We start from the raw sequence: 9,141 nt of genomic DNA on the forward strand, positions 1-9,141 counted from the left end.
TGCTCTTTTTAAAATAAGCCAATGGGGTATTCTAAGAGGATGATTTGTACAGATTGGAGGGGGCTGCTGGCAGGAAGTTGAGCCTGGAATCTCATTTTTCAGTTGGATATCTACTTATGTAATGGATTTTCTAAGCTGCCCTCTGTGCCTACTCGGGCAGTGGGAAGGAGATCTAGGGAGAGAATGTGGGGTAGAGTTTCCACTCATAAACAGTGACTGTTTTCGCCATCAACCTGACCCCATTCAAAGTGCTGATATCTTGAGGTTAAGACTGAGTCTTTGTTCCTTATAATTCTCTTTTAGGAAGCTCTTTTTTTACATATTCCCAGAACGCTAAAAAGGAAAAAAACCCAACTTCTTTCAAGAAGGAAAACTAGAGTGAATTTGATCTGGGAAAATCTGGGTTAGTGTTCCAGTCTTTTTCTTCTACTATCCAGACCACCTTGAAAGATAAAGCTTTCCTTTTAATGTTGGACTTAACTCTCTAGGTACTTCGCAAAGCATTAATAATTCATATTACAGATTTCTTTAAATACTGAAATAATGACATCACACCAACAAAAATATTGGTGCTTTGGTACTTAACAATGGGTAGCGTGAGTTCCAGAATGTTGAAAATCGACACTGCAATCACAATTTAAAATCATCTTGCTCAGAAAGTTTTTCTCCATTAAACCCCTAGAGTGTCTAAATGATATTTTAAGAATAAGTCCATACTGGGGGTGCCTGGGTGGCCCAGTTGGTGAAGTGGCTGCCTTTGGCTCAGGTCATGATCCCAGGGTCCTAGGATTGAGCTAAGAGGGTGGTATCCTTTCTTAGCGGAGAGCCTGCTTCTCCCTCTCCCTCTGCCCGCCGCTCCCCCTGCTTGTGCTTGCTCTCTCTCTCTCTCTCTGTGTCAAATAAATAAATAAAATCTTAAAAAAAAAAAAAGAAGTCCATACTGGTTTAAGGCAACTATTTGTAGGATATCCTTAAGTACATGAACACACCCAAGGCTTTTTTCCTTTAGTCAGTAGTAACTTGGCATAAATTGTTTATCAGCCTGGTAATCAAGAACGTAACCAAGTTACCAAGTTTGTTGTTTTCTGAGGCTGGGCAATGGAATGAGAACAACCTACAAAGAGAAGGATAATTGCAATTGTAGGGTAGGACCCAGGGAGGGAGGTGCAGCAGATTGGCCCTGGAAAGTCTGGGGTTGCCTCAAGAAGACAAAGTGGGCTTGCCAGAAATGCTGATGGAGGTAGGAGAGGGCAGGAGGGTGGACATACACCTCATTTCTGCCACCATACCATGCTGGACACCCTCCTGTGGTAGCTCTCTTATATTAAGTGTAACTGAGAAAATATGTCTTATAAAAAGAGACAGTCCATTCTCTTACCAGCTCGAGGAAGGAGGAAAATCATACATAATATGGGCAAAATGAAGTGAAGAAAAGCACAAGTTAATATAGTCACAGAAAACATTCAGGAAAAAATAGAGTGGATGAGGTGTGATAAGAAGTAATGAAAGGACTAGTGAAGGGGTATGTTTTGAGCCAGATTTTGAGGAGAAGTTGGATGTGGGTTGGTAAAGAGGAAATGTCTTTCCACTCTGCAGGGAATACTATTTGCAAATGTATTATCTTAGTCTGGGTACCTGAGAAGAGAGTCTGAGGTTCATTATATGAGCTCATGCTTTCTCAAGCGCAATCCCAGAGAAGCAAGAGTAAGGAAGAAAGGAAGGATAGAAACAAATAAAAAATCATGTTACTGAGTCCTAGTTACAGGAAATTCAAAAGATTGCTCAGTTATGCAGAACATCTCAGAAAATCCTTTGGTAGAAAGAAGGACAAAGAATTTCTCTACTGACTTCTTTTGGTCTCCTGTTTCTCATCTCTGGTTTGCCCGTGTGTTAACTGTCCCATCTTCCCTCCAGACAGCTGCTGGGATGGGATTCAATCATCAGAGCTGCTGTGGTTTCCGCCATGATGAGAGGGATGGAGGCCATGTCAAGACCTGGCCTTTTCTCCTACGATTTGCAGGGGAGACTGAGATAACCAGAGTGTTATAAGATGTTTTCAGTTTTATGACCACTGGAATGGCATGAACCAGTCAACCATTGTTGGCCTGCTTTTACCAGGAATCAGGGCAAATAGCACTCTGGGATGGGGCTGGATGAATCATCGCTGATCTGAGTTGGCTAAGAGGTAGGTCTGGTATGGGGATGAAAATGGATGGTGAAAACCTAAGCATGTTTAGAAGGAATGAAGTCTAGACAAATGTGTGACTTAGTGTGTGATTTGGGTGATGTTCCAAGAAGAGCCAAAAGCTAGGACTCATAGGTTGATTTGAGTATGTCTGAAATTTGTGCCATTTTGTTGTGCTTATTATGGCTGGTATTATGGTTTTACCCATTTAATAATCTTTTCAACCTCCTTCCTAACCTGTAGACGCTGGAAGGCTGAAAATAACACTTTTCAGACTCCAGTGCAGCTAGTGTTCTAGTTATGATTCAGGTTCTGCCAAAGAGATGCACTCATGAGGAACTTGAATTCAGAACTGAAGGAAGTGGGGAGCAGCAGCGGGGTGCATAGTCCAGCAGCTATGGTGGCAATTCCTATCATGGAAGTGTCTGCAGGTCCCAGGGGGCCCCACTGTGTGGTGTTGGCTTTGGAAACTTCTCCCGGCTGCTCAACCTGGAGAGCTTTCCCTCTTGATTAATTTGTAAGCCTTTTAATGATCTTTAGTGATCTTTTTGCTTAAACAAGCTAGAGTAGATCCTCTCTGAGAAAATGACCAGTGACATACTTATAATATTTTTTTAAGGTTTCCCAGATGTCCTTAGGGAAAGATGGAAAGAGACAGAGAGAGAGAGAAAGGGACTCTCTTCTGGGTGGCTCAAACAACAGAAATTTATTTTCTCATAGCTCTGGAGGCTGGATAGTCCAAGATTCAACTTCTGGTGGAATTTGGTTTCTGGTAGGAACGCTCTCCCTGGCTTGGTGACAGCCACCTTCTCACTCTGTCCTCATGGGGTCTTTCCTCTGTGATCACAAGGAAAGAGAAAGGAGGAGAGGAGATCTTTCTGTTCTTGCAAGGTCACTAATCCCATCACAAGCCTCACTGCCCCCTAGCCCCAGGACCTCATGTGATTACTTCCCAACAGCCCCATCTCCAAATAGCATTGCAGTAACAGTTAGGGTCTCAACACATGAATTTGAAGGGACACACAAACATTCAGTTCATAATAGACAGAAAGCTTAAGTGTACCTCTTAGATGCTGAGCAATTCAGTGTCCACAGTTGCTAAACCCAACTGTTGCTTTCAGCCCATGTTCATATAGCTACCCATGAAGAAACACAGAACCTTGAAGGTACAAAATGCATTTGAGAAGAAGTATCACCAAATATTAAAAGAAGAGATCCTCAATAAAATAGGTACCATGTCAAGGACCTTATCAGCCCCATAATAAGAAAAGACATGGTGTTTGATTTTTGCATTCTGTTGCAAATGAGGGAAAGCCTCCTGTCTCTCCAGTACATTCTGGAGAGGTAAATGCTAGTTGGCTCTATCAGCCTGTGTGTTCCGCTTAACCCCTAATGTCCTTCTCATAGACCTTGAACCCTTATTGTGCTTTATTGTTACCTCTTCTCCCCAACCCTGGCCCTACCTAGCAGGTGACTAAAAGGTCATTTTCAAGCAGTTACACACAGATGAATAAAGAACAACTTCTCCCTAATTTCCTACTTTATCTGGAAGGTGTGCTAAAGGTAATAAATGCAGAAGTATTAAATAATTGGTCTACATCTAAAGGTCTTCTGGCTAAAACCTTAAAGCCAGACCTATCAAAGTGCTCACAGAACAAAGGGGGTTTTTGAATCCATGGAAAAGATTCGCTATCCTTGAAGGCATTTGAGATTATAACAGACATGGGTGTTTTCCAACAATAGGAAAAGGAGAAATCACTTGTGTCTGGTACTTGACTGAGACTGAAGTTATGTGAAAAAAGCAAAAATGATGTTTGTAAACAGGTAATTATTCAAAAATCATCTTTATGAACATTTCAGGGCTTCGTCTTTATTTTTCTTACCAAAAGCAAGGACAATTATTCGCAAAACTCTCAACCAAAAGTAAACTTCATATTGATCATGCTGAAGTAATTTTAAAAAATATGATTTGTTCTCTAGATCCTTGCCATTCAAAGTATGGCCCATGGATCAGAAGTATTAGCATTACCTGGAACATTGTTAGAAATTCAGACTCAGGCCCTGACCCAGACCTACTAAATCAGAATCTATATTTTGATGGTGTTCCCACATGATTTGTAAGGACATTAGAGTTTTCAAATCTCCATTCCAGATATTATAAAGTTGTTCAGATGGCCAGTTGTTGAAATGATTCCATTCAGCATTTAAACGTGTAATGGCAAATGCCTATTAAAGATCAGCAAATACTTAATTTGTGTTTATATTAACACTATTATTAATTTAGTCACTGTTTGCTGTTATCGTGACTCTGATTTTATCCAATGGAATTTCTTGAGTTTTCCAAAGTGATAAAGAATCCCTATTTTTTCTTATTTGCTCCTTTAGCTAATTGTTTTAATAATCTTTCTGTTGTGCTTTCAGCCTCCAATGATAGATTATCATTTAAGGATTTTCAAGAGCCTTCTGACAAACCCCTCCATGTTGTCCAGGCAGACACTTGACTCGAAGGCCATTTCCCCATTCTTCCTTGCTTACAGAACCATGATTTGGTTCAGCATCATGATGTTTTTAGCTGTAGTCTAAACAAATCATAATGATCTTATGGCCCTTCACCATATACTCCATTTCCTGTCCTCATGTATAACTAATGGTGGCCCTGTGCCTGAGATCTGACGGAAAAAGGATAAGCTGGAGGCTTCTGGGGAAGTGTTTGCTCCCTAATAGAAACAACAGATAGGAAAAGGTAGCTCACTGGCACCTGTGATTACTTCTTTCAACCTAAACACACACAGGGAGCCCGGCGCTGCGAGAGCAATCTTGAAGTGATTAAAATAAGGACAAAAAGTCAACTGACTGAGGATGGTAGAGTAGAAAAAAGCCTCCTTCCTAATGACTTGATTGAATCATGACCCATGTCCTGGAAGCTCTATTTCAGGGTTTGGGTTATGGAAAAACAAAACAAAGCAAAAACCAAACCAAACCAAACCAAAACCAAAACAACCCTCCCCCCTCCAAACCCTATCTATTTAAGATACTGTTAGTTGGGGCGCCTGGGTGGCTCAGTGGGTTAAGCGTCTGCCTTCAGCTCAGGTCATGATCTCAATACCCTGGGATCGAGCCCTGCATTGGGCTCCCCGCTCTGCAGGAAACCTACTTCTCCCTCTCCCACTCACCCTGTTTGTGTTCCCTTTCCCTCTGTGTCTCTCTCTGTCAAATAAATAAATAAATCTTTTTTTTTTTTAATTTTTTTTAAAGATACTGTTAGTCTACCTTGTTGTTGTAATGCTGAAACCGTTCCTAACTGGTACAAATATGAATGCTTACTATAGTCAAGGAACTGCTCGGTAAGTTTGAGGAGTTTTGGAATACATGGCTAGTGGCACGAAGTAGGGCAGCATAAGAACTGGATTCTGATACCAGCCTCTCAAGCCCTTAGCTGTGTAAAATTGCAAGCCTGGTTTTGCAGGAACTTTGACTCCTCTATTTACAAGGTCAGAGTCAAAACACCCAGTACCTTCTTTTCTAGCAAAAAGAGGAAAATGGGCCAAGTTCTGGAGGTTTCCCCTCAAATGAGGTTTTCTTAAACTTTCTAGAGAGTCAGATGTTTTCATGGCTGTTGGTTGTTTCCTATAAATAAGGTTTAGTTACGGTATCTTCCCAGTGGCATATTTTTGATGAATATAGTGCTTTTCTTTCTCTTTGGGGGATGAAAAAAAAAACAAAAACAAAAAACCTAAAGTTTTAATAAGATTTTTTTAAACAACTGTCTTCTTTTTCAAGCTAAACAAAATTTTATGCTGAATTAAGACCAATTTCCTCATATTGTATTTTAAATAAAGGATTAAAAACAAAGCCACATCCAGGTCCTATGGGGAAAATAGAAACATTACAAAAGAAGTGGTTTTTTGGCTTTTTTTCAGAGAAAGAGAGAAAGCAGGGGAGGGGCAGAGAGAGAATCTTAAGCAGGCTCCATGCTCAGCAGCCCAGAGCCCCACTCAGGGCTTGATCTCACGACCCTGAGAGCCATCAATCATGACTTGAGCAGAAACCAAGAGTCGGATGCTTAAACGACTGAGCCATCCAGGAACCCCATAAGAGAAGTATTGAATTAGCATTTGTAGTATTTTAGGTCTGGTGGTTGTTAGGTAAAATTTGGTATAGACTTTTCAAACTTGTGGGCTTTGACAGTCCATACATATCCACCAAGTGGTTTTAATCCACCCAATCTTTTAAAAAATTAGAACTTTTTGCCAGCAATTCCTTTGTTCCTGGTCCACCTAACACTGCCCCCATCTTTGCATTTGCTCCATATCAGAAGCACCTGCACTCTCTCAATGCCAAAGCTGCATTATGGTGGGTGGTAAGGTCGATAATGGTGGGTGTTTTGGGTTGAGTTGTGTCCCCTCAAAATGATGTTGAAGACCTAAACCCCAATACCTGTGAATGTTACCTTGTTTGGAAATAAGGTCTTTGTAGATGATCAAATTAAGAAGAGGTCATTAGGGTGGGTCCTAACCCAATATGGCTGTGTCTGCATAAAAAGGGGAACCGTGAACACAGAGGGGTGGAAGATAATGTGAAGACATGGGGAGAACACCATCTACCGGCCAAGCAATTTCCAAGGCTGCCAGAAGCTAGGAGAGAGGCGTATAAAATTCTTTTTGGGTTCCTTTTGAAACCATAGTTCAAAAAATTTGCTTTTGCATTATCTTTAGTAGAGATAACAACTATGTGATAAGATAGATCTGTGTCCATTTGGGGGAAAGAGTTTTGTTAGTCCCCAGGCTTCACTTAAAAACCCTAGTCCCTCTGATCTTAAAGGTTTTGGCTTTCAATTTTTAGTATTTGTATTCTTAGGGAGGGATTCCTCATCAATTTCTATATGTGAAGATATAAAACACCAAAGTAGAAATGAATTTTTTTTTGTTTTTTATTTTCTTTTTATTTTGCTTTTGGAAGTAGGTTTTTAATACACCAAGTAAAACTAGTGTTACTAGTATGCATGTTCAGAGGAAAACTTCCCACAATAAAATTCCTAGATAGAAGTTAAAAGCCCTGCACACCAAGCTACTCAGGTAAGAAGAGCGTAGCAGTTCTTTAATGTTCCTTGTAAAAGGAAGGTACAAAGACATGGTGAAGCTATTTTGCTTGCCACGTCAGCATTCCTTTGAGAAGGAAGAAAGAAAATATATTGTTGGGAGTTCTTCAATTTAGCTCTACAAAGACTTAAAAATATTGTGACTTTCAAAGGCACTTTGGCAGAGTTGTAAAACCGCCTGTCACCCCTCCAGACTATTCTATACACAAATGTAGTTCTAGTTTTTTACAAAATACTGCTTTGATCACTGAGCTCCTTGGTCAAAATTGATAAAGGCTTCTTCCTGTGTGTCAGCTCATGTCTGCACTTTTCAAGATCCTTGCTTGATAATCTGTACCCATCTTACCTATCCCAAATGTTATTTCACATTTCCCCATCATAAAATGTATGACCTTGGGGTGCCTGGGTGGCTCGGTGGTTAAGGGTCTGCCTTTGGCTCAGGTCATGATCCTGAAGTCCTGGGATCGAGTCCCACATTGGGCTCCCTGCTTGGTGGGAAGCCTGCTTCTCCCTCTCCCACTCCCCCTGTTTGTGTTCCCTCTCTCACTGTTTCTCTCTGTCAAATAAATAAATAAAATCTTAAAAAAAAAAGAAGAAGCTGACAAAATGCCCACTAATCCCCTTCTCCTGGTGGAGGAAGGCCATCACTGGAAGCTACCATACCCATCGCCACTTATTTTATGTAGAAGGACTGTTGTCCTGGAAGCTATAGATACTTACAAAAATGGCAACATTTTACTAAAGACAACATAGAATTACAATGGCCATTATAAGGAATGTTCTAGTTAGATAAGAACAGAATGGAATAACTGTTTTAAATTCACATCCAGAGGCCTCCAAAAGTTCTCAAAATTCTATAATAGTTTCATTACAAGATTCATTGCAAAAGGCTAGTGAGAAAGAGATAACAAGGTACCTAAAAGAAGACTATAAGATGGGGGTTAGCAGGCCGAGGGAACTCCTATGCTGCCCTCCATCTTCCTTCATTTGAGTGCTCATTCTAGTCATCCTCTCTGAATGGCCTTTCCACCCTGAAGAGAGTATTAAAGAGTGACCTCTTAAAATAAGACCACCTGAGGCTACAGGCAATCCTCTTCAGATAACTTTCACTCCCTGGTCCAAGGCCAAACTAGGGGCCTTAAAGAATTTCTTAAATCTAGGGATGATCCTCAAAAGTTTTTGTAAATAGATTAACTCCTGAGCCCAGTTGAGAGATGGAAATACAATTTTATGTTTTCGCTCCCTTTCCATATCCAGACCAATTGGTTATTGATCCTATTCTCTCCCAGCTATTGTCTTCTTACTTGTCTCATTTTATAGCTTAAGAACTCGGCTTAGCATTCTGCCTGCTTGGGACATGCAAGTTTTCAATTCTTTAGACTCTCTTCCGCAATTACTCTAGATCCTGTGAAGATATCCTTTGTACCCTCACTGTGGATGCTTCCATGGGGTACAAAATACTTGGGTCCATGGGGTTGTTTAATACTGCTACATGTATTTATTGCACCAGCTGAAAACCAACAAGGTATCTGCAAGGATTTAATAACTTTCTGATCAGAAATTTGTCCAAATCAGAAGAGGATATTCAGAGCCTCAATAAGGGTTTGTAGACCTTCTCCCCTAAGCTAAATGTACCCAGAGAATATGTCTTTCTTTCCTTTACTATGGTATTGGCCTGGAAGGATAGTGCCATTCATCTGTATCCCCCAGGCCATTGGGAAGGGGGTGGGTAATTTTTCAGACTGCCATGATGCTGGAGACCCCTTGGTTTGTTTCCCTAACTCTAGTTAACAGCCGCAAACTTGGGGAACTTTGTGTCCAGGCTCTGTGGGAAAAAAAAAAGAGAGAGAGAGAGAGA

Source organism: Mirounga leonina, unplaced genomic scaffold (genome assembly GCF_011800145.1).
Source record: "Mirounga leonina isolate KUSES-001 unplaced genomic scaffold, KU_Mleo_1.0 Mir_174, whole genome shotgun sequence".
NCBI lineage: Eukaryota > Metazoa > Chordata > Mammalia > Carnivora > Phocidae > Mirounga > Mirounga leonina.